The 24,780-nt window shown below is 36.8% G+C and overlaps 11 non-coding genes across 11 annotated transcripts; all 11 read right to left on the bottom strand.

The window, feature by feature from the left end:
* Positions 1 to 6,145: 6,145 nt before the first annotated feature.
* Positions 6,146 to 6,263, bottom strand: LOC121992959. Its single transcript, XR_006115035.1, has one exon. It is a non-coding gene; the product is annotated as a U5 spliceosomal RNA (small nuclear RNA).
* A 900-nt stretch (positions 6,264 to 7,163) lies between these two features.
* On the bottom strand, positions 7,164 to 7,280 carry LOC121995283. The gene has a single exon (XR_006115853.1). It is a non-coding gene; the product is annotated as a U5 spliceosomal RNA (small nuclear RNA).
* A 573-nt stretch (positions 7,281 to 7,853) lies between these two features.
* LOC121993168 lies at positions 7,854 to 7,970 on the bottom strand. The gene has a single exon (XR_006115094.1). It is a non-coding gene; the product is annotated as a U5 spliceosomal RNA (small nuclear RNA).
* Positions 7,971 to 8,487: 517 nt separating this feature from the next.
* On the bottom strand, positions 8,488 to 8,605 carry LOC121993069. Its single transcript, XR_006115062.1, has one exon. It is a non-coding gene; the product is annotated as a U5 spliceosomal RNA (small nuclear RNA).
* Positions 8,606 to 9,107: 502 nt separating this feature from the next.
* Positions 9,108 to 9,227, bottom strand: LOC121993216. The gene has a single exon (XR_006115128.1). It is a non-coding gene; the product is annotated as a U5 spliceosomal RNA (small nuclear RNA).
* Positions 9,228 to 9,784: 557 nt separating this feature from the next.
* LOC121993115 lies at positions 9,785 to 9,900 on the bottom strand. Its single transcript, XR_006115074.1, has one exon. It is a non-coding gene; the product is annotated as a U5 spliceosomal RNA (small nuclear RNA).
* Positions 9,901 to 10,474: 574 nt separating this feature from the next.
* Positions 10,475 to 10,592, bottom strand: LOC121993133. The gene has a single exon (XR_006115085.1). It is a non-coding gene; the product is annotated as a U5 spliceosomal RNA (small nuclear RNA).
* A 1,142-nt stretch (positions 10,593 to 11,734) lies between these two features.
* LOC121993032 lies at positions 11,735 to 11,851 on the bottom strand. The gene has a single exon (XR_006115052.1). It is a non-coding gene; the product is annotated as a U5 spliceosomal RNA (small nuclear RNA).
* Positions 11,852 to 12,973: 1,122 nt separating this feature from the next.
* Positions 12,974 to 13,090, bottom strand: LOC121995297. Its single transcript, XR_006115855.1, has one exon. It is a non-coding gene; the product is annotated as a U5 spliceosomal RNA (small nuclear RNA).
* A 557-nt stretch (positions 13,091 to 13,647) lies between these two features.
* On the bottom strand, positions 13,648 to 13,765 carry LOC121993049. Its single transcript, XR_006115057.1, has one exon. It is a non-coding gene; the product is annotated as a U5 spliceosomal RNA (small nuclear RNA).
* Positions 13,766 to 14,283: 518 nt separating this feature from the next.
* Positions 14,284 to 14,401, bottom strand: LOC121993025. Its single transcript, XR_006115051.1, has one exon. It is a non-coding gene; the product is annotated as a U5 spliceosomal RNA (small nuclear RNA).
* Between the last annotated feature and the right edge of the window lie 10,379 nt (positions 14,402 to 24,780).

Raw genomic sequence — 24,780 nt, 5'->3', positions numbered from 1 at the left:
CCGCATGTTTTTGTGAGGTAGATGGTTTCTTACTAAGCTTTTGGCTTACAGATACTATTTTCCTTATACTGCAGATACAGGAAAAAGGAAAATGGACTAACAGAGGAAGCTGGAGGGCAATGCAAAGATGGTGTGTGTGGCAGGAACCGGAATCAAAGGTCCTTAGGGGACTTAGCAAGTTTAACCAATTAGAACTCTAGCAGTTTTTACTTTCATACACTTTCAATTGTTAAATGTGTTTAGTGACTTAAAATGCCATGAACCAGTGAACCTTGCTCTAGCTTAAGTCTAAAATTGTTATTACATGTTGTTAGAATAGTTATCATGCATGGGATAGTTGATAGGTGGAGTCTTGGCACAACCCAGGGGCTGAAATCAGAGTTCAGATTCGAAATCAGAACTCTGATCGGTCTCTAGACCGATCGGTGGACTGCTGTGCCACTGGATCGGTCAACCGACCGATCCAGACAGATCAGTATGCTTCTGTATCCTCATGGATCGGTCAGCGACCGATCCAGGCTAACAGAGACATGGAGGTGATCGGTCTACCGACCGATCGAGGTGGGATCGGCCGGTAGACCGATCCAGCCGCACGGACGCGAGAGCACAGAATGGGTCTGAATCGATCGGCCGATCGATCCAGAAGCGAAAGGAGAAGAGAAAGCTTGTGGATCGGTCCGCCGACCGATCCAGAGACTCCTGCGCTCTGGATCGATCCCGTGATCGATCCGACAGCCCAATCGAGCTGTGGATCGATTGAAATGCCTGATTACAGCTAGCAGGTCATCCAGGAGGCATAGGTTATCTCCCCTAGCAAGTGTACAACCCTTAGGTACACCCAGAGCATTAAGTTTTGATCAGTTTAGTAGAAAAATTTTAATTAGCCTAGCTTTCCGCACAGCATAGTTTAGCAATAACTGTGGCGATTCGCCTTACAGCCTAGTAGTAGAAGGCGGGTCGTTACACAAGAGGTTCTAAACCATATGTCACTGATATAAAAATATAAACCAGTACCTACTCAAACTAAATTCCACAGTAATTTAAAAAGAACAACTATACCACTGGAATGTAACATGATATGTTCAAACTGAATTTCAACAGCCAATAACCAAAAACTACATGGTCATAGATGGTATCCTTAGTTAGGCTCACAGCAGTGATAGTTTTCCCCACAATAAGCCTGTAAAAACTACCTTATTTCAAATCTTAACAGTCCCTTGATCATGCTGTAACTTGAAGGAAGTTTAACTACTTAATCATGCTTAAAGTGTAAGGTAAATACATCTAAATAGCATGCTGTGGTAATCAAGGAAAAACCCTCAAGAATTTCCATCCGAGCACTAAAAACACATCAACAACATGCTGTGACAAACAAGGGAAACATCAAGGCTCTGCCGTGCATCAAAATAACCAAAAGAACTTATCCCAAATCTTAACCCGGATTGTTAAAAACAAGGGTTGAAATAAATTCCATATTCTAGAATGAAAAGGCTACTATTGTTCATTTTACAACCAAAATGCAAAACAAAACCCCGAGAGCTACTCCTACCGCAGGTGAGAAGCACTTACATCGGGTTCTTGGACTTACAACCGAAGGGAAATGCTTTAGGGTTTCGGTGGAGCTTCGATTCTACCGGTTCCTTGTATTTCCCGAGTTCTCCTTGTCGGAATGGTCACCCACGGGTGGAAACCGGCCGGAAAACCCTTCGCCGACGCCAGAGGAAGGAAACCCTAGCCTTGGCTGCGGTTTTCGCCCGAGAGAAGAAAACGGCGTCGCGTGCGTGAGGAGAAAAGGAGAGATTAGGTTTTAGGTTTCGGGAAGGAAATTAATCTCCTTAAATAACCTGGGTTATTTCGGTTCCATCTATTACTTAAATATATTTGTTCCCACACTTAGTTAACAAAACGAGCTCAGCTCGGTTGGTTGGGTCGAATACTGCTTGGGCCGAGAGACTGGGTTCGAACCCTAGCTCTTGAAATTTTTTTTTTTAAACTTTCTCCACTCGGTAAAAATACCAAACGGACTCCAAATATTGCATAAAAATACTCTAAAAATTCCTAAAAATCTCTAGAATATTTCAAAAGCATTTTTAAATATTTTTAAAGATATTTAGAACTCAAAATAGGGAAAATTGGGTCGTTACACCGACGCTGCCCTATGTCGCGCTGCCAGCAGACGCTGCCCGACACTGTGATGCTTGACGGACACCGAGCCACAGCGTCATCGATCTCCGATCGCCTCGCCGTTGCCTGGATGGGAGGAGCTACCACCTTCTCTAGCATTCTTTGTGCACGATCGTCGACGATTCGGTATCTATGGCACTGCGACGATTGTCTAGGTATGTTTTTTTTTGGAAATATTGTAGATTCAAGGATTGTGGTTTATAGGTTTCCAATTGCGATGTTTCTCCTGTTTTGGACTAGGGGAAGGCATCGGAACAGCTCCTAGATGGAATTCCTTCGGGCAGATCACTACCCTCTGCATTCTTACGGCCGAGTAAGGTTTCGGTTGAAGATTTGGGGGCTGTTTGAGGTGAGTAGAGCTCTGTTGGTTAAGGATTTCAGTAAACTAATTTCTCTACAGCTAGGTTCTGGATTTATTTTTGGGAAGAAGTGGTGTAGGGATCTTGGTGGTATTCGGTAGGGGTTCTTGTGAGGTTGTGAGTATTGATCTGCTGCTACCTCTTAAGGTAAGTGATGTAGATGTATTGGTATGTATTGTTATATTTCTTGCTGACATTAGGTTAGGAATTTTAGATTTGAAACTATGCATAGTTGGGAGTTTTAAGAGTGTAAACCTAATCTGAAATTTATTCGGAATGTTTAGGTTTGCTTTGTTTTGGGTGATCATGGAAGGTTGAAAGAAGGATTAAGGTTTTACTTCTAGTTGCAAGTTGTTGCATTTTGGTTAATTAGTTGTTGATGGCGATTGATTTATATAGTTGGTTATGTGATTATTCTTAGGATCATTGGATTGATTATGGTTGGATTATCAGATGTGGGGGTTAGGGATTGATTATGTGGAAGAATTATGCATGTTGTTTAGTGGTTGATTTAATGGATTAAATGATTGGATGATTATCGTATTTGGAAGTATTGTGATATGTTGATTTGGGTGAGTTTTTGGAGATGAATTGTGTATAAACCCATGCTAATAAGGTTGTATGATTGAGGATTAATTGGAGGATTTATCAGAGATTAGATTTGAGTGGAGTTATCCTAATTGTGCAGAGATTTTATTTAGCTAATTTATTTCTTATGAATTTAGCTAAATAATATATATATATATATATATATATATATTGATTTATGTAGGGCCCTGGTATGGGACGATCATCATGATGTGGGATTTGTTTTATCACGATCTACAGATTTAAGGCGGGTATTTCTTCCTTGGCCTCTACGTATTTTTTCTTGATCTTAGTGCATGGTTATTATGTGATGGTTTAGGCTGCTTTACCTTATATCGTGCTCATTTGTTGCTTTCCTGTTTGATACTTATGCTTGACCCTTATGATGATCTCTTTAATTCTTATACAGTCTGCACTTTGGTTATCTATACTCTGTGATATTTTTACATGTAGAGTATGTATGGTAGGGGATACTTCATTGGTGGTATTCATATGATGATTTCCTATTTGTATGTCGTATATACATTTGTCTGGTGTGATGTTTGGAGGAGTTGTGTTGATTGTATATTTGTTGTATATACACATGTCTGATGTGTTTTACTGGAGGATACATGTTGATTGTACATATGTTCTGTGTACATGTGTTTAGGGGGATTATAGGAGATTCTTGGTTGATTATGCATATGTAGTTGTGTATTTGCGTTTGGTGGGATATGTGGAGGTATCATGATGATCATACTCATGTTGTGGGGTACTTAGGTGGATTTAGAGTTTACATGGATGATGATGGTGTTCGTATCATGATTATATATATATCATGTTCATCATTCATTGCATTGCTGACGACTATTGTCTTCCTTGTGGTTGAGAGAGTCGTCAGTCATTTATAGCTGTCCTTTCGACCACTGATGGAGAGTGGTAGCTAGGAGTGGAGCTAGTCCTGTCATGCTTACTCAGTCGCTCAGTGTTCTGTCAGCCTCGACTACTCTGGAGTAGTGAGTCTTGAGGGTACAATAGTCAGAGGGCTAGAGATGTGAGTGGTCAGGGACCCTTAGCTATGTAGTTAGATAACTACTTAACTGACCGTCCGCTTCGACTGCCTATAGCAATGCATGTACTGGAGGCTAGTACAGTTTGTCATGGACCCAAACCTCTTGGTCATACAAGGGTCGTGGTGTCTAGAGAGGTGGCGGGGTGACCATGGAGTATACATACGTATTTTTGCATATCATGTGCGGTGCATCTTTGGAGATATATTTGCATACATCCCTAGTAGATACTAGATACATGTGATTATGGTTGTTGCACTTGATTGGGATATGCTTGTTGCATATGGTTGTCATGCTGCATACATGTCATTTATTTTACATGTATATGCAGTTGTATTTATATTGCACAGGCGGCATGAGTGTGTTTGTTGCAGATCCGGTGAGTTTACTGATCATTGTACCATGTGTCGTTTCCAGATTGGGTATGTGTTTATCATTTTGTCGGTTGTAGTATGTGTAGTTTTTGTATGTCAGTCGTGATCGTTATACCATGTGAGATAGACTAGTACTAGTAGTTGTGTTTATTGGATATGTTGGTATGATCAGGTTCGTTATTCTCTACTGAGACTGTATACTTTAATCTCTATGTTTATTTATAGACCATGCACTATCCTATCTATTACCCGCTGAGTTGCCTATACTCACCACCGCATATATGTCTTTATGTTTTCAGGTAGATGGTTGGAGTGTCGCTCGGAGTATCCTGTCTGTCGGGTCCTACGTCACATCCGAAGATCGTTTCGGGTTTTGTATATGTTTTATTTGTATTTGGCATTTGCTGTATTTGGTGTGTTGTTATATTTGTTGTTGTGGTTGTTGTATAATGCCTAGTCGGCTAGCAGTGTGTTGATTTATTTTGTATTGGGCTTTCCGTTATCGTTTTTCCGCTGTGTTGGTTTTTTTTAATACAGCCGAGTGGGTTGTTTATTGTATATATATATATATATATATATATATATATATATATATATATATATATATATATATATACGAACTTGTTATCCTGCGTGACGGCACAGTGCGCGACTGTGCGCGCCGCGCAGGATAACAACTGTTTTTTTTTTTAATTTTTTTTAATTTATGAATTAAAAAATAATTGAAAAAAATAAAATATTTTTTTAAGAGTTTATTTCTAGGGTTCAGGCTTTGGTTATAGTATTAAAGTTATTTTTTTTTTTTAGATTTTACCTATGGGGTTTAGGTTTCCCAATTAGGTTATAGTGTTTGGTTAAAAAAAAAATAAAAAAAAAATAATTTAAGCATTTATTGAGTATTGTAATATGTTAAGGGGATATATTAAGGTATTAAAAATTTATATAAGGAAATGTTAAATTTTTAAATTGATTTTTTAAATTTAAAATATTAAAAAAATCAAAAAAATAAACTCTTAAAAAATTAAATTATTATGTTTTTATTTTTTTCAATTATTTTTTAATTCATAAATGAAAAAAAAAATTAAAAAAAATAAAAATAGTTGTTATCCTGCGCGGCGCGCACAGTCGCGCACTGTGGCGTCGCGCAGGATAACAAATATATATATATATATATATATATATAACTGCGTGGTTGTGTTTTATTCTTGTTCCAGCCGAGCGGACTGACTATTCAATTGCGTAGTTGTGTATATATATTCCAGCAGCATGTGACTGATGTATTTTGTATGTATGTATGTCTCAAATTGTCACTCATACAAGGGAGATGAACCCTAATAATCAATGTATGTATGTATGTCTCAAATTGTCTCAAATTGTCACCCATATATATATAACTGCGTTGATTTTTTGGTAAGGACTCCTTTGGGGGCGTGACAAATGTAGTATCTAAATATATCCTAATAATCAATGTAAAGAGGACCAAAATTTTCTAAATTATTAGAAAATTAAATGTATGAAACATTATAGCTCTTACAACTAAAATAATTAATTTAAAAATTATTAGGAACAAATTTAACTTGTAATTTGTTAGGGCTCCTTTGTAAAAAAAGCCCTTTCAAAAATTAATATATGCTGTTTTTAGTGACAAGCACACAGTATTCTTTAGTAAAAGGCGAAAGAATAATTCGCTCTATGCTTATCACACAGTTGCATGATTTATTATGATGCAACCCTGAACTAATTTATATTGTCCTCTGTAGGAAGCTCGCCATGCACAAGCAATGTGGGACTAAATAGTAGCCAAATTAATCACCCCTCAAATGCTAAACCTTCCCTCTCTTTGCATCCTCCTTCATTTAACCACAGTGTAATGGTAAAAGATGAAACAGACTCATGCAACAAGAGTTCAAAACTCTCATAGAGTATATCATACAACCACGATATTTAAACTACCATGATTATGACTCATGCAATCAAAACTCTCACAGAGTATATTGTACAACCATGATATTTTAACCACACTCATGATGCTTAGTCATCCACCACACTACTTCCTAAATATATCCTAATAGTCAGTGTACTGTCTAAATATATCCTAATAATCAATGTAAAGTGGACCAAAAATTTCTAAATTATTAGAAAATTAAATGTATGAAACATTAGGGCATCCACAGTGGTTAGAGCCCATCAAGAGCTTCTTCGAAGCGGCTCCGTGTTTTTTATTTTTTTATATATTATTTTTATTTTAATAATTATAAAAATATAAAAAGTGTGTATAAAAATTATTTTTTTATAAATTATTTTTTAATTATTAATGTTATTTTATGTTAGAAATTTATAAATTTAAATTTTATAAAAATTTAATGGTGTATAATATAAAATATGGAGGAGAAATGAGAATTATATAATGAAAAGTGTCAGACCAATGAAAGAATTGTTGAAAGGTTTTTTTATAGTGGAAAGAGATATGAGGTTTTTAACTTTTGATGTGACACGAATGTGCCACATCACAGTGGGAGCTCCCACTGTGGATGCTCTTATAGCTTTTACAACTAAAATAATTAATTTAAAAATTGTTAAGAACAAATTTAACTTGTAATTTGTTAGGGCTCCTTTGTAAAAAAAAGCCCTTTCAAAAATTAATATATGCTGTTTTAATTGACAAGCACACGGTATTCTTTAGTAAAAGGCGAAAGAATAATTCGCTCTGTGCTTATCACACAGCTGCATGTTTTATTATGATGCAACCCTAAACTAATTTATAATGTCCTCCGCAGGAAGCTCAGCATGCACAAGCAATGTGGGACTAAACAGTAGCCATATTAATCACCCCTCAAATGTTGAATCTTCCCTCTCTTTGCATCCTCCTTCATTTCTTATGCGCTAGGCTCCGTAAACCCTCTTCTCTTACCTTTGGATACAGTGTAATGGTAAAAGATGAGACAAACTCGTGCAACAAGAGTTCAAAACTCTCACAGAGTATATCATACAACCACGATATTTAAACCACCATGATGTTGACTCATGCAATCAAAATTCTCACAGAGTATATTGTACAACCACGATATTTGAACCACACTCATGATGCTTAGTCATCCACTTCACTACTTTCTAAATATATCCTAATAGTCAGTGTACTATCAAAATATATCCTAATAATCAATGTATAGAGGACTAAAAATTTCTAAACTATTAAAAATTATGAGGGGGAAGTAAAATATATGAAACATTATAGCTGTTACAACTAAAATAATAAATTTAAAAATTGTTAGGAACAAATTTAACTTGTAATTTGTTAGGGCTCCTTTGTAAAAAACCCCTTTCAAAAATTAATATATGTTGTTTTTAGTTACAAGCACATGGTATTCTTTAGTAAAAGGCGAAAGAATAATTCGCTTTGTGCCTATCACACAGCTACATGTTTTATTATGAAGCAACCTTGATCCAATTTATATGTCTTCTGCAGGAAGCTCACCAAGCACGAGCAATGTGGGACTAAACATTAACCAAATATATCACCCCTCAAACGCCGAACATTCACTCTCTTCGCATCCTCCTTCCTTACCCCAGCGCTATGCTCCATAAACCCTCTTCTCTTCCCTTGCGATACAATGTAATGGTAAAAGATTAGACAGACTCATATAACAAGAGTTCGAAACTCTCACTAAGTATATCATACAGTCACGATATTTGAACCACCCATGATGCTGACTCATGCAATCAAAACTCTTTCAAAGTATATCATACAACCACAATATTTGAACCACACTCATGATGTTGAGTCGTCCAACACACTCCATCTGTACCCTAATAATCAATGTAAAATAATTAAAAAAATGAGATAAAATTAAATATATAAAACATTATAGCTCTTACAACTAAAATAATTAATTTAAAAATTGTTAGGAAAAAAATTAACATATAATTTATTAGTGCTCCTTTGTAAAAGGAGCTCTATAAAAAATTAATGTATGTTGTTTTTAGTGATAGGCACACAGTATTCTTTAGTAAAAGGTGAAAGAATAATTCGCTTTGTTCCTATCACACAACTGCATGTTTTATTATGAAGCAACCGTGAACCAATTTACAATGTCCAAGTAGGAAACTCACCAAGCAGGAGCAATGTGGCACTAAATGCTAGCCAAATTAATCACCCCTCAAACGTCGAACTTTCCCTCTCTTCGCATCCTCCTTCCTTACCTGAGCGTGGCTCCGTAAACCCTCTTCTCTTCCGTTGGGATACCACCACGATATTTGAACCACCCATGATGTTGACTCATCTAATCAATACTCTCACAAAGTATATCGTACAACCATGATATTTGTAGAACACTCATGATGCTTAGTTGTCCACCACACTTCATCTATACTTTCAAAATATATCCTAATAGTCGGTGTACTTTCCAAATATATGCAAATAATTAGTGTAAACTTCTATAGGACCAAAAATATCTAATTTATTAAAAAATAAAAATATAAGAAAAAATTAAATATATAAAACATTATAACTCTTACAAATAAAATAATTAACATAAAATTGTTAGGAACAAATTTAACTTGCAATTTGTCAGGGCTCTTAAAAAATTAATGTATGCTGTTTTTTAGTGAAAAGTACATGGTATTCTTTAAAAAAAGGCGAAAGAATATTTCACTTTGTGCTTATCACACAGCTGCTTGTTTTATTATAATGCAACCCTGAACCAATTTAGAATACCCTCTGTAGGAAGCTCACCATGCACAAGCAATGTGGGACTAAATAGTAGCCAAATTAATCACCCCTTAAATGCTGAACCCTCCCTCTCTTCGCATCCTCCTTCGTTTCCTACGCGCTACGCTCTATAAATCCTCTTCTCTTCCCTTGGCAAACAGTGTAATGGTAGAAGATGAGACAGACTCATGCAACAAGAGTTCAAAACTCTCACAAAGTACAACATACATCCATGATATTAAACCACCATGATATTGACTCAAGCAATCAAAACTCTCACAGAGTATATTTACAACCACGATATTTGAACCACACTCATGATGCCTAGTCATCCACCAAACTACTTTCTAAATATATCCTAATTGTCTGTACTATCTAAATATATCCTAATAATCAAAGTAATGAGGACCAAAAATTTCTAAATTATAAGAAAAATAAATGTATAAAACATAATAGATATTAAAACTAAAATAATTAATTTAAAAATTGTGAGGAACAAATTTAACTTGTAATTTGTTAAGGCTCCTTTGTAAAAAAAAACCTTTCAAAAATTAATATATGTTGTTTTTAGTAACAAGCACACGATATTCTTTAGTAAAAGGCGAAAGAATAATTCTCTCTGTGCTTATCACACAGCTGCATGTTTTAATATGATGTAACCCTGAACTAATTTATAATGTCCTCTGTAGGAAGCTCACCATGCACAATCAATGTGGGACTAAACAGTACTCATATTAATCACCCCTCAAACACTAAACCTTGCCTCTATTTGCATCCTCCTTCATTTCCTATGCGCTAAGCTCTGTAAACCCTCTTCTCTTACCTTTGGATACAGTGTAATGGTAAAAGATGACACAAACTCGTGCAATAAGAGTTCAAAACTCTCACAGAGTATATCATACAACCACGTTATTTAAACCACCATGATGTTGACAAAAGTAATCAAAACTCTCACAGAGTATATTGTACAACCACAATATTTGAACCACACTCATGATGCTTAGTCATCCACCACACGACTTTCTAAATATATCCTAATAGTCGGTGTACTATCAAAATATATCCTAATAATCAATGTATAGAGGACTAAAAATTTCTAAATTATTAAAAATTATGAGGGGGAAGTAAAATATATGAAACATTATAGCTCTTACAACTAAAATAATACATTTAAAAATTGTTAGGAACAAATTTAACTTGTAATTTGTTAGGACTCCTTTGTAAAAAAAATCCCTTTCAAAAATTAATATATGCTGTTTTTAGTGACATGCACAAGGTATTCTTTAGTAAAAGGCGAAAGAATAATTCGCTTTGTGCCTATCACATAGCTGCATGTTTTATTATGAAGCAACCTTGATCCAATTTATAATGTCTTTTGCAGGAAGCTCACCAAGCACGAGCAATGCGGGACTAAACATTAGCCAAACTAATGACCCCTCGAATGCTGAACATTCACTCTCTTCGCATCCTCCTTCCTTGCCCCAGCGCAAGGCTCTGTAACCCTCTTCTCTTCCCTTACCATACAATGTAATTGTAAAAGAATAGACAGACTTATATAACAAGAGTTTGAAACTCTCACTAAGTATATCATACAACCACAATATTTGAACCACCCATAATGCTGACTCATGCAATCAAAACTCTATCAAAGAATATCATACAACCACAATATTTGAACCACACTCATGATGTTGAGTCGTCCACCACTCTCCTTATGTACTGTAATAATCAATGTAAAATAATAATAAAAAAAATAAAAATTGTTAGGAACAAATTTAGCTTGCATTTTGTCAGGGTTCTTCAAAAATTAATGTATGCTATTTTTTAGTGAAAAGTACATGATTTTCTTTAAAAAAAAAGGCGAAAGAATAATTCAATTTGTGCTTATCACACTGCTGCATGTTTTATTATAATGCAACCATGAAAAAATTTATAATGTACTCTGTAGTTAGCTCACCATGCACAAGCAATGTGGGACCAAACAGTAGTCAAATTAATCACCCCTCAAACGCTGAACCTTCCCTCTCTTTGCATCCTCCTTCGTTTCTTGTGCTCTACGCTCTGTAAACCCTCTTCTCTTCCCTATGGATACAGTGTAATGGTAAAAGATGCGACGGATTCATGCAACAAGAGTTCAAAACTCTCATAAAGTATAACATACAACCATGATATTTAAACCACCATGATGTTGACTCATGCAATCAAAACTCTCACAAAGTATATTGTACAACCACGATATTTGAACCACACTCGTGATGCTTAGTCATCCACCACACGACTTTCTAAATATATCCTAATAGTCGGTGTACTATCAAAATATATCCTAATAATCAATGTATAGAGGACTAAAAATTTCTAAATTATTAAAAATTATGAGGGGGAAGTAAAATATATGAAACATTATAGCTCTTACAACTAAAATAATACATTTAAAAATTGTTAGGAACAAATTTAACTTGTAATTTGTTAGGGCTCCTTTGTAAAAAGAATCCCTTTCAAAAATTAATATATGCTGTTTTTAGTGACAAGCACAAGGTATTCTTTAGTAAAAGGCGAAAGAATAATTCGCTTTGTGCCTATCACACAGCTGCATGTTTTATTATGAAGCAACCTTGATCCAATTTCTAATGTCTTTTGCAGGAAGCTCACCAAGCACGAGCAATGCGGGACTAAACATTAGCCAAACTAATGACCCCTCGAATGTTGAACATTCACTCTCTTCGCATCCTCCTTCCTTGCCCCAGCGCAAGGCTCTGTAAACCCTCTTCTCTTCCCTTACCATACAATGTAATGGTAAAAGAATAGACAGACTCATATAACAAGAGTTTGAAACTCTCACTAAGTATATCATACAACCACAATATTTGAACCACCCATAATGCTGACTCATGCAATCTAAACTCTATCAAAGAATATCATACAACCACAATATTTGAACCACACTCATGATGTTGAGTCGTCCACCACTCTCCTTATGTACTATAATAATCAATGTAAAATAATAATAAAAAAAATAAAAATTGTTAGGAACAAATTTAGCTTGCATTTTGTCAGGGTTCTTCAAAAATTAATGTATGCTATTTTTTAGTGAAAAGTACATGATTTTCTTTAAAAAAAAAAGGCGAAAGAATAATTCAATTTGTGCTTATCACACTGCTGCATGTTTTATTATAATGCAACCATGAAAAAATTTATAATGTACTCTGTAGTTAGCTCACCATGCACAAGCAATGTGGGACCAAACAGTAGTCAAATTAATCACCCCTCAAACGCTGAACCTTCCCTCTCTTTGCATCCTCCTTCGTTTCTTGTGCGCTACGCTCTGTAAACCCTCTTCTCTTCCCTATGGATACAGTGTAATGGTAAAAGATGCGACAGATTCATGCAACAAGAGTTCAAAACTCTCATAAAGTATAACATACAACCATGATATTTAAACCACCATGATGTTGACTCATGCAATCAAAACTCTATATTGTACAACCACGATATTTGAACCACACTCATGATGCTTAGTCATCCACCACACTACTTCCTAAATATATCCTAATAGTCTATGTACTATCTAAATATATCCTAATAATCAATGTAATGAGGACCAAAATTTTCTAAATTATAAGAAAAGTAAATGTATGAAACATAATAGCTCTTACAAATAAATAATTAATTTAAAAATTGTTAGGAATAAATTTAACTTGTAATTCGCTAAGGCTCCTTTGTAAAAAAAAGCCCTTTCAAAAATTAATATATGCTGTTTTTAGTGACAAGCACACGGTATTCTTTAGTAAAAGGCGAAAGAATAATTCGCGCTGTGCTTATCACACAGCTGCATGTTTTATTATGAAGCAACCCTGAACTAATTTATAATGTCCTCTGTAGGAAGCTCGCCATGCACAAGCATTGTGGGACTAAACAGTAGCCATATTAATCACCCCTCAAACGTTGAACCTTCCCTCTCTTTGCATCCTCCTTCATTTCCTATGTGCTAGGCTCCGTAAACCCTCTTCTCTTACCTTTGGATACAGTGTAATGGTAAAAGATGAGACAAACTCGTGTAACAAGAGTTCAAAACTCTCACAGAGTATATAATACAACCATAATATTTAAACCACCTTTGGATCAAAACTCTCACAGAGTATATTGTACAACCACGATATTTAAACCACACTCATGATGCTTAGTCATCCACCACACTACTTTCTAAAAATATCCTAATAGTCAGTGTACTATCAAAATATATCCTTAGAATCAATGTATAGAGGACTAAAAATTTCTAAATTATTTAAAATTGTGAGACAATAAAATATATGAAACATTATAGCTCTTATAACTAAAATAATTAATTTAAAAATTGTTAGGAATAAATTTAACTTGTAATTTGTTTGGGCACCTTTGTAAAAAAACCCCTTTCAAAAATTAATATGCGTTGTTTTTAGTGACAAGCACACGGTATTCTTTAGTAAAAGGCGAAAGAATAATTCGCTTTGTGCTTATCAAACAACTGCATGTTTTATTATGAAGCAACCTTGATCCAATTTATAATGTCTTTTACAGGAAGCTCACCATGCACGAGCAATGTGAGACTAAACATTAGCCAAATTAATCACCCCTCAAACGACAAACATTCACTCTCTTCGCATCCTCCTTCCTTACCCTAGCGCTAGGCTCCGTAAACCCTCTTCTCTTCCCTTGCGATACAATGTAATGGTAAAAGATTAGACAGACTCATATAACAAGAGTTCGAAACTCTCAGTAAGTATATCATGCAGTCACGATATTTGCACCACCCATGATGTTGACTCATGCAATCAAAACTCTTTCAAAGTATATCATCAACCACAATATTTGAACCACACTCAATGATGTTCAGTCGCCCACCACACCCCATCTGTACCCTAGTAATCAATGTAAAATAAAAAAAAATATGAGATAAAATTAAATATATAAAACATTATAGCTCATACAACTAAAATAATTAATTTAAAAATTTTTAGGAAAAAATTTAACTTATAATTTGTTAGGTCTCCTTTGTAAAAGGAGCTCTTTCAAAAATTAATGTATGTTGTTTTTTGTGACAAGCACACGGTATTCTTTAGTAAAAGGCGAAAGAGTAATTCGCTTTGTTCCTATCACACAACTACATGTTTTATTATGAAGCAACCCTGAACCAATTTATAATGTCCAAGTAGGAAACTCACCAAGCACGAGCAATGTGAGACTAAATGCTAGCCAAATTAATCACCCCTCAAACGTCGAACCTTCCCTCTCTTCGCATCCTCCTTCCTTACCTGAGCGAGGCTTCGTAAACCCTCTTCTCTTCCCTTGGGATACCACCATGATATTTGAACCACCCATGATGTTGACTCATGCAATCAATACTCTCACAAAGTATATCGTACAACCATGATATTTGAAGAACACTCATGATGCTTAGTTGTCCACCACACTTCATCTATACTTTCAAAACATATCCTAATAGTCGGTGTGTTTTCAAAATATATGCAAATAATTAGTGTAAACTACTATAGGACCAAAAATATCTAAGTCATTACAAAAATAAAAATATGAGATAAAATTAAATTTATGAAACATTATAACTCTTACAACTAAAATAATTAATTTAAAAATTGTTACGAACAAATTTAACTTGCAATTTGTCAGGGATCTTCAAAATGTATGATGTTTTTTAGTGAAAATTACACGATATTCTTTAAAAAAAGGGTGAAAGAATAATTCACTTTGTGCTTATCACACAGCTGCATGTTTTATTATGATGCGACCATGAACCAATTTATAATGTCCTCTATAGGAAGCTCACCATACACAAGCAATGAGGGACTAAACAGTAGCCAAATTAATCACCCCTCAAATGTTGAACCTTCCCCCACTTTGTAACTGTAACGACCACCCTTCTTACTACTACTACTACTTTCTAAGGATGACCGTTACTTAACTACTAACTCTACATAACCGGTATGATCGAAACCACGATGAGTCTCTACCGAAAAATTTCGGTAGCATCTCCCCTGTACCGGTGACCATAAAAGGAGATACATACATAGTATACTTCAGCCACAGGTGGCTGGAACATATATCAAACAACCACACAGTTCATATATAACCAAAATAATCAACTCTCGCAAAGAACGATAAAACGATCCATAGAATAGCATGTACAAGTTCTAAATTCTTTTAACAATTTGACGAAAACAGTCTTAATAAATTCTTGGCAAATCCCCAAATCTCTCCATAGTCCAGGCATCACACATCATCGAACTCCTCCTTGTCACCTTCCTTTGCTAAAACTTTCCTTTCCTGTATCTGCAATAAGAGGAAATGCAAACTATAAGCAAATGCTTAGTAAGCGCTATCTAACTCACAAAAACATGAATGTGCATGTATACAAGAAGAAACTAGAAACTGAATGCTCTAAAATAAAGCATATATAGCTACTCATATTAATCTAATAGCAATAAAGATTACTCATGCCCAACTAATAGCAAAGCAATAAAATTAGCATACTCGTGACATACAAGAATAAAAACTACATGCTTGAAGATAAAGCTAATCATGCTAAATAACTACTCAGGAAACAAATACAACTAATACTGCATGCTTCGAATTAAAAGAAGCTAAACTTGTTGACTCTAAACATAAGTGAAGCTTGTTTCATTTGTTTCAAAACTTATACTTTAATACTTCAAAATAATAATCAACTTTCTTCTTGGGCCCAGGCGTAGTACCAAAGAGCGCTCCCTAATAGAGACTGGGGTAGCGAGCCACCAGTTCTACTAGGATAAAGACCTCGGTCTTACCAGGGCCAAGACCTCGAAATTGGTCACCTGGATTTATTTAACGACAACCTCGGAAGTCGGGTACTAGCCTTTCTTTAAAATAAAATACTTGTTATCTTTTAATATTCTTATATTAAAACGCCTTGGCATTTCTTTGAGCACTTGGTGTGCTACTGATCCCAATTCTTAAACTTAGGGATCCTATTAAGACCTTGGTCTCTCTTTCTTATAACTACTTAAACCTCTAAGGATTTAATAGAACTCTTATTTTTTTCCACTTACATGCAAATCCTAGAGTTTTTTTTATAGAGCAACAGGACTCTTTAAGCATATATCAACAGAATAAATCAAAGGAAAGCAAACCTAACTTCTTTAAGCATGCTACAACAGATATAATTCAAAGGAAAACTGAATCTGACTTCTTTAAGTATGCTACAACAGAATTAAATAAAGGAAACCACATCTGAATTCCTTAAGCATGCTATGTCAGAATTAAAACAAAGGGAAGCAAATCTAAATTCTTTAAGCATGCTTCAAAATAAGAAACAAAGAATCTACACTGCTAAAGGAGATAAACTGCAATGCTACAAAATGCAAAAATCTGCACTACTACAAAAGGTAAAAATATGCACTGCTTCAAAATGCAAAAATCTGCACTTAATGGGTCTACACTTCTAAGCTATTTCCAACAAGGCAAAGCATGAGGAAAAGATGATGCTACTATCAGAAATTTCTACGTAAAGATAGCAATATACTAGGACATACACTTAACAAACCTACACCTTCTAAATTACTTCTAGCAAAGCAAAGCATAAGGAAGAGGTAATCACTGCTATCAAAAGTTAACCCATGATATACTAAAGCATGCACTCAGTAGGTCTACAGATTCTGATTCGTTTCCAGCAAAGCATGGCATAAGGTAAGAATGCTATTACTATAAAAGAAATTGCTACATAAAGATGATGGAATGCTTGAATCTGCTGAAATTTAAAACTTAGGTAAAGCTTGATACCTATGTAAAGCTTATACTTCTATAGGGCAATAGAGATCCTTAGGCATGTTACATTCATGACTCAAACTGAAATACTACACTATAAACTCAAACCGAACATCAATTATTCTATTAAGAAATGCATTGGTAGATTTCTATTAAGCACATGCTATTAAAAGGGTGATTGCTATGTGCCACGGCAAGGGAACCAAAGAAAAAGTTGCTACTATAAACAATTGCTACTGTGAACTTAAAATCCTAATTGTTCTTCATGCTCTTTGCCTAGAACAATAAAATCCGAAATCCAGCTACAAAGCTTGAGGTAAACTGCCTGCATGCTTAAACTTTACCATTCATGTTCTTCCTTGAACCTCACGGCAGCAAACCCAGCCCGCAATCTTCACAGAGAATTCGAAAACAAAAGGAATAAGAACCCAAAACTATCCTACTGCAAGTGAGTAGCAACTTTACCTTAGGTTTTCTTGGACTTACAGCCGGAAAGGAAGCACTAGGGTTTCAGGAGAACTCGAGCTCTCGGTGATTCCTCTGTGTCAGCGTGCTCCCCTTGACGAGACGACCGAGAAGGTGTGAAGACCTCACGGAAAAAGGTGCTCTCCGGCCGCAGGAGACGTGCCCTAAGTGTGGCTTCGTTTCCGCCCGAGAGGAGAAGCGCTGTCGCAAGAGAGGAGAGGAAAGGCTTTTGGTCTCGGGAAAAATTAAGCCCTCTTTTGTAACTAGGGTTTTTTTTTTATTAAATACTATATCTTAAATATTTGTCTCTCTTTCCTTATTCAGCAACGGTCGCGTGAACACTTGGTCAGCTGGGTTTTGACCGAGTCAAAGGTCGCGGGTTCGATTCCTCAGCCGCGCCCTTTTTATTTCAATTTATTTTCGATTTCCTTACTGCTTAAATATATTTTATTTCCCTATTTGATCAGCATGCCCGCTTGGGTTTCCTGGTCAGCCGGATTTGCTTAAGACATTAGTTTGGCCGGAGGTCACGGGTTCGAATCTCGGCTTGGACATTTTTTTGTCGAAACTTCTTTCGTTTAGTAAAAATATCAAACGTCCTCCAAAAATTGTATAAAAATACTCTAAAAATTTCTAAAAATCCCTAGAATATTTCTATAGCATTTTTAAATATTTTTAAATTAATTTTAGGACTCGAATTGAGGAAATTTGGGTTGTTACAATTCCCCATACCTTATAAAAAGTTCATCCTCGAACTTAGAATAACTCTGGATATTTCTTTCTCATACTGTCCTCACGCTCCCAATTAACTTCCTCGTGCTTCTAATTCTGCCAGATGACCTTCACTAGTGGCACTTCTTTATTCCTTAGTCTCTTAACTGCTCTGTCCATTATCTGTGTAGGTCTGCTCTCATAGCTAAGATCCTCCTGGATCTGCACAGACTGAGGCTGAATCACTTGGATAGGGTCGTGGAGACACTTTTTTAGCATGGAGACATGAAATACGTTATGTATTGCTGACATGTCCTGTGGTAAATCCAACTTGTAAGCTACTTTCCCAATCCTTTCTGTGATCAGGTAAGGTCCTACATAGCGGGGACTTAATTTTCCCTTCTTGCCAAATCTCATCACTCCCTTCATAGGAGCGACTTTGAGAAAAACTGAATCCCCTACTTGGAACTCAAGTGGCCTACGATGTGTGTCAGCATAACTCTTCTGTCCGCTCTATGAAGTCTCAATTCTCTGTCTAATCTTCTGGATAGCCTGAGTAGTCTCATCTATCAGCTCTGTCTGAATGCCCAGCTCCACTTCCATTTCTTTTCTTTCACTTGCTTCTTGCCAGCACATGGGTGATCTGCACTTTCTGCCATACAACGCCTCATATGATGACATCTTGATGGTAGCATGATAACTATTGTTGTAGGCAAATTAAGCTAAGCACATATACTTGTACCAACTTCCCTTGAAATCTAGCGCACAAGCTCTGAGCATATCTTCTAGGATCTGATTTACTCGCTCTGTCTGTCCATCAGTCTGAGGATGGAAGGCTGTGCTGAACTTGAGTTTGGTGCCTAGTGCATTCTGAACACACTCCCAAAAGTGAGAGGTGAAACGTCCATCTCTATCAGAAACAATAGATTTAGGAACTTCATGAAGTCTGATCACCTCCTTAACATACAGCTGTGCCAACTACTCTATAGAGTGGGACACCTTGATGGCTAGAAAATGAGCAGATTTGGTCAATCGGTGCACTATTACCCATATCACGTCATATTCATTCGTGGTTCTCGGAAGACCTGTTATAAAGTCCATGGATATGTCTTCCCACTTCCACTCTGGTATTGGAAGGGGTTGTAGAACTCCTCCTGGTCTCTAGTGCTCTGCTTTGACTCTCTGACATGTCAGGTAGGTACTGACATAATTAGCTACATCTCTTTTGAGTCCAGACCACCAGAACCTCTGTTTCACGTCTTGGTACATCTTGGTAGAACCAGGATGCATGGAGTAGGGTGTACTATGAGCTTCCTCTAAAATCTTCCTTCTTAATTCCTCATCGTTGGGGACACAAAGGCAATTCCCCTGATAAAGAACTCCACTGTTTGATACTTGAAACTCTATATCTTCTTCTTTCTGTATCCCTTGCTTGATCTTCTGGATGTCTGGATCTTCACTCTGCTTTCTCTGTATATCCTCAAGCAAGGTAGACTCTAAGGTCAATGCAGAGAGTTGCCCTTCAATAATTTCGATTCCAAAATCTGATAACTCCTTCTGCAGTGGCAGGACTAATGATGACAAAGACATCAGCAATGCACTGGATTTTCTGCTTAGTGCATCTGCCACTTTGTTAGCTTTGCCTGGGTGGTAGAAGATTTCACAGTCATAGTCTTTGACCAACTCTAGCCACCTGCGTTGTCTCATGTTTAAGTCTTTCTGGGTGAAGAAATACTTTAAACTCTGATGGTCAGTGAAAATTCTGCACTGGACTCCATACAAGTAGCGTCGCCAGAGTTTCAGTGCAAAGACCACAGCTGCCAGCTCGAGATCATGAGTGGGGTAGTTCTTCTCATAATCTTTGAGTTGTCTGGAAGCATAAGCTATAACTTTTCCTTCTTGCATGAGTACAGCTCCTAGGCCCATCTTGGAAGCATCACTGTAGATGTCAAAACTCTTGTCACTTTCTGGAACTATCAGAATAGGAACACTGGTTAATCTCTTCTTCAATGCTTGGAAACTCTACTCATATTTGTCTGACCATTCAAACCTCTTGTTCTTCCTAGTTAGGATCGTTAGTGGGGAAGCTATCCTGGAAAAGTCCTCCATAAATTTCTTGTAGTACCCAGCTAAACCAAGGAAACTTCTGATCTCCCTAGCATTCTTGGATCTACTCCAGTTGTTGACTACCGCTTCTATTTTCGCAGGATCCACTTGGATGCCTTCTTTAGAAATAATGTGACATAGAAATGCCACCTGATTTAACCAGAACTCGCACTTCGAGAATTTGGCATAAAGTTGTTTCTACTGTAGGGTCCGCAGGACTATTCTCAAGTGCGTGTCATGCTCCTCTGGGGTTCTGGAACAGACTAAAATGTCGTCGATGAACACGATAACAAATTTGTCAAGGTATTCTCTGAACACTCTGTTCATTAAGTCCATGAAGACTGCAGGTGCATTAGACACACCAAATGGCATGACTATAAATTTGTAGTGTCCATATCTGGTCCTGGAAACTGTTCTGGGTATATCACTTTCTTTCACTTTCAGCTAATGGTACCCAGAGCGCAGGTCTATCTTGGAGAACACTGTTGCCCCTTTCAATTGATCAAATAAGTCGTCGATTCTGGGCAGTGGGTACTTGTTTTTGATTGTCACTTTGTTCAGCGCCCTATAATCTATGCACATCCGCATAGATCCATCCTTCTTCTTGACAAACAACACAGGAGCTCTCCATGGTGAATGACTAGGGCGGATGAAGCCTTTGTCAAGCAGCTCCTGAAGTTGTTCTTGTAACTCTTTCAACTCTGCTGGAGACATTCGGTACGGTGCTTTTGAAATTGGACTAGTACCAAGAACCAATTCAACTTCAAACTCCACTTCTCTATTGGGAGGTAGTCCAGGTAGCTCTTCTGGAAATACCTTCTGGAAATACCTCTGGATACTCGCAGACTATCCGAACTTCTTCCTGCTTGGGTCCTTTTTGTCCTTCTGTTCTGCTTAATTGCCTAGGGTTTCTGACTCCCTGCTGTCTTGCCCTCTATCTTGATTGGCTTGAGTTGCGTTTGTTGTGCCTTGATGTTGTTCAGATAGTGCTCAGCGACTAATGCTCTGCTAACCAGCTCCTCGCCAGTCTGGGGCTGGTGAGTTCCACTACTCACATTAAGTGCTATCACTGGTCTCAGCATCCTGAGCATCAGTCTGACTCGTACCTTCTCCATACTTACTAGCTCTAGATAGAGACGAGCTAGCCTATTGAATCTTTTAACTGCTTCTTCTACTGACAGGTCACCTTGTCTGAATTTTATAAACTCTTCATAGGGCTTATTGGTGATCCATTGGCGGAAGAATTCTTTGTGAAACTCTGTCTCAGAGTCAATCCAGCTCATCTGATTGACTACTCTCTTGCACTTAACTCTCTCTCTCCCACCACATACGAGCATTTCCTGATAGGCAGAAAGAGGCACACTTGACCTTCTCGACTTCTGGCCAGTCAAGAAGCTCCATCGTGCCCTCTAATTACTTGAACCAAGCCTGGGTATCCCAGGTCTCAGTCGTGCCTGAGAAGTTTTCTGGCTTCAGTTTCAGCCACTGTATCAGGTATGCTTCTTGTCTTCTAGGTACTGTGGGGACTTCCAGGGCGGCTAGTGGAACCTCAGTCACCACTGGAGTCTCCACATTGATAGTTGGAGGGGTGAGAGGGACTGGCTGCCGATTCGCCATCATGTTGACGATCACTTGTTGCTACTCTGCTGCTTGTCTCTGGAGTTGAACAACAACTTCAGAGAGATTAGGTTCAGTTGTTCTGGGCTCTTCGTTCTCCCGTGCTCGATTCTCAGTACGAGTGGTACGAGAACGCCCTCTTTTTGACATCTCGTCATGTAGGGAAAAACTTGAAATCATCACTATACTTTCTAGATATATCTTACTTAAGCATGATTCTTGACTTTAAACACATATGAGCAGGTACTTCTAAACATTTCTCTATACTGCAAGCACTAAAGGAAAAGCATAAAAGAAAGTATAAATACATTCTTACTTGAAGACGACAAGGTTGGTGCTGATGTGTGATGCTGGAGAATGGGAACTGCTCTGATACCAACTGTAACGACCACCCTTCTTACTACTACTACTACTTTCTAAGGATGACAGTTACTTAACTACTAACTCTACTTAACCGGTATGATCGAAACTACGATAAGTCTCTACCGACAAATTTCGGCAGCATCTCCCCTATACCGGTGACCATACAATGAGATACATACATAGTATACTTCAGCCACAGGCGGCTGGAACATATATCAAACAACCACGCAGTTCATATATAACCAAAATAATCAACTCTCGCAAAGCACGATAAAACGATCCATAGAATAGCATGTACAAGTTCTAAATTCTTTTAACAATTTAATGAAAATAGTCTTAATAAATTCTTGGCAAATCCCCAGATCTCTCCATAGTCCAAGCATCACACATCATCGAACACCTCCTTGTCGCATTCCTTTGCTAAAACTTTTCCTTTCCTGTATCTGTAGTAAGAACAAATGCAAACTATAAGTGAATGCTTAGTAAGCGCTGTCTAACTCACAAAAACACGAATGTGCATGTATACAAGAAGAAACTAGAAATTGAATGCTCTAAAATAAAGCATATATAGCTACTCATGTTAATCTAATAGCAATAAAGATTACTCATGCCCAACTAATAGCAAAGCAATAAAATTAGCATACTCGTGACATACAAGAATAAAAACTGCATGCTGGAAGATAAAGCTAATCATGCTAAATAACTACTCAGGAAACAAATACAACTAATATTGCATGCTTCGAATTAAAAGAAGCTAAACTTGCTGACTCTAAACATAAGTGAAGCTTGTTTCATTTATTTCAAAACTTATACTTTAATACTTCAAAATAATAATCAACTTTCTTCTTGGGCCCAGGCGTAGTACCAAAGCATGCTCCCTAATAGAGACTGGGGTAGCGAGCCACCAGTTCTATGAGGGTAAAGACCTCGGTCTTACCAGGGCCAAGACCTCGGAATTGGTCACCTGAATTTATTTAACGACAACCTCGAAAGTCGGGTACTAGCCTTTCTTTAAAATAAAATACTTGTTATCTTTTAATATTCTTATATTAAAACACCTTGGCATTTGTTTGAGCACTTGGTGTGCTACTGATCCCAATTCTTAAACTTAGGGATCCTATTAAGACCTTGGTCTCTCTTTCTTATAACTACTTAAACCTCTAAGGATTTAATAGAACTCTTATTTTTTTTCTACTTACATGCAAATCCTAGAGTTTTTTTTATAGAGCAACAGGATTCTTTAAGCATATATCAATAGAATAAATCAAAGGAAAGCATACCTAACATCTTTAAGCATGCTACAACAGATATAATTCAAAGGAAAACTGAATCTGACTTCTTTAAGTATGCTACAACAGAATTAAATAAAGGAAACCACATCTGAATTCCTTAAGCATGCTATGTCAGAATTAAAACAAAGGGAAGCATCTAAATTCTTTAAGCATGCTTCAAAATAAGAAACAAAGAATCTACACTGCTAAAGGAGATAAACTGCAATGCTACAAAATGCAAAAATCTGCACTACTACAAAAGGTAAAAATCTGTATTACTTCAAAATGCAAAAATCTGCACTTAATGGGTCTACACTTCTTAGCTGTTTCCAACAAGGCAAAGCATGAGGAAAAGATGCTGCTACTATCAGAAATTTCTATGTAAAGATAGCAATATACTAGGACATACACTTAACAAACCTACACCTTCTAAATTACTTCTAGCAAAGCAAAGCATAAGGAAGAGGTAATCACTGCTGCTATCAAAAGTTAACCCATGATATACTAAAGCATGCACTCAGTAGGTCTACATATTCTGATTCGTTTCCAGTAAAGCAACGCATAAGGTAAGAATGCTATTACTATAAAAGAAATTGCTACATAAAGATGATAGAATGCTTGAATCTGCTGGAATTTAAAACTTAGGTAAAGCTTGATACCTATGTAAAGCTTATACTTCTATAGGGCAATAGAGATCCTTAGGCATGTTACATTCATGATTCAAACTGAAATACTACACTATAAACTCAAACCAAACATCAATTATTCTGTTAAGAAATGCATTGGCAGATTTCTGTTAAGCACATGCTATTAAAAGGGTGATTTGTTGGATTTTTCGGGCCGCGAAAAATCGCTTTTACACGTCGTGGAAACCCGAAACCCCCCACCGGATCCGTGCGAAGAATAAAACTTTCTAAAACTTACGAGTACGAGTTTATAAAATCTAGATCTACATTAGAGTACGAGTTTTACCCTTGATGCGTGCCTTTCACGAATCCCGCTCGTCCAAGGTGCCGGATCTCAAGTTGTCAAGGTAGACAACTCTCTATGCGTATCCACACGAACAAAATTAGGTGGAGAGGACAAAACAAAGGTGTGCTAGCACCTAGGGTGTTCGGCCAAGAGAGGAGAGGGAGAGAAAGAAGAGAGAGCTCTAGGAAGAAGAAGATGTAAATGAGCCTTGAATAAAATTGA

Source organism: Zingiber officinale, chromosome 1B, assembly GCF_018446385.1.
Source record: "Zingiber officinale cultivar Zhangliang chromosome 1B, Zo_v1.1, whole genome shotgun sequence".
Taxonomy (NCBI): domain Eukaryota; kingdom Viridiplantae; phylum Streptophyta; class Magnoliopsida; order Zingiberales; family Zingiberaceae; genus Zingiber; species Zingiber officinale.
This window is presented reverse-complemented; position numbering and strand designations above follow the sequence as displayed.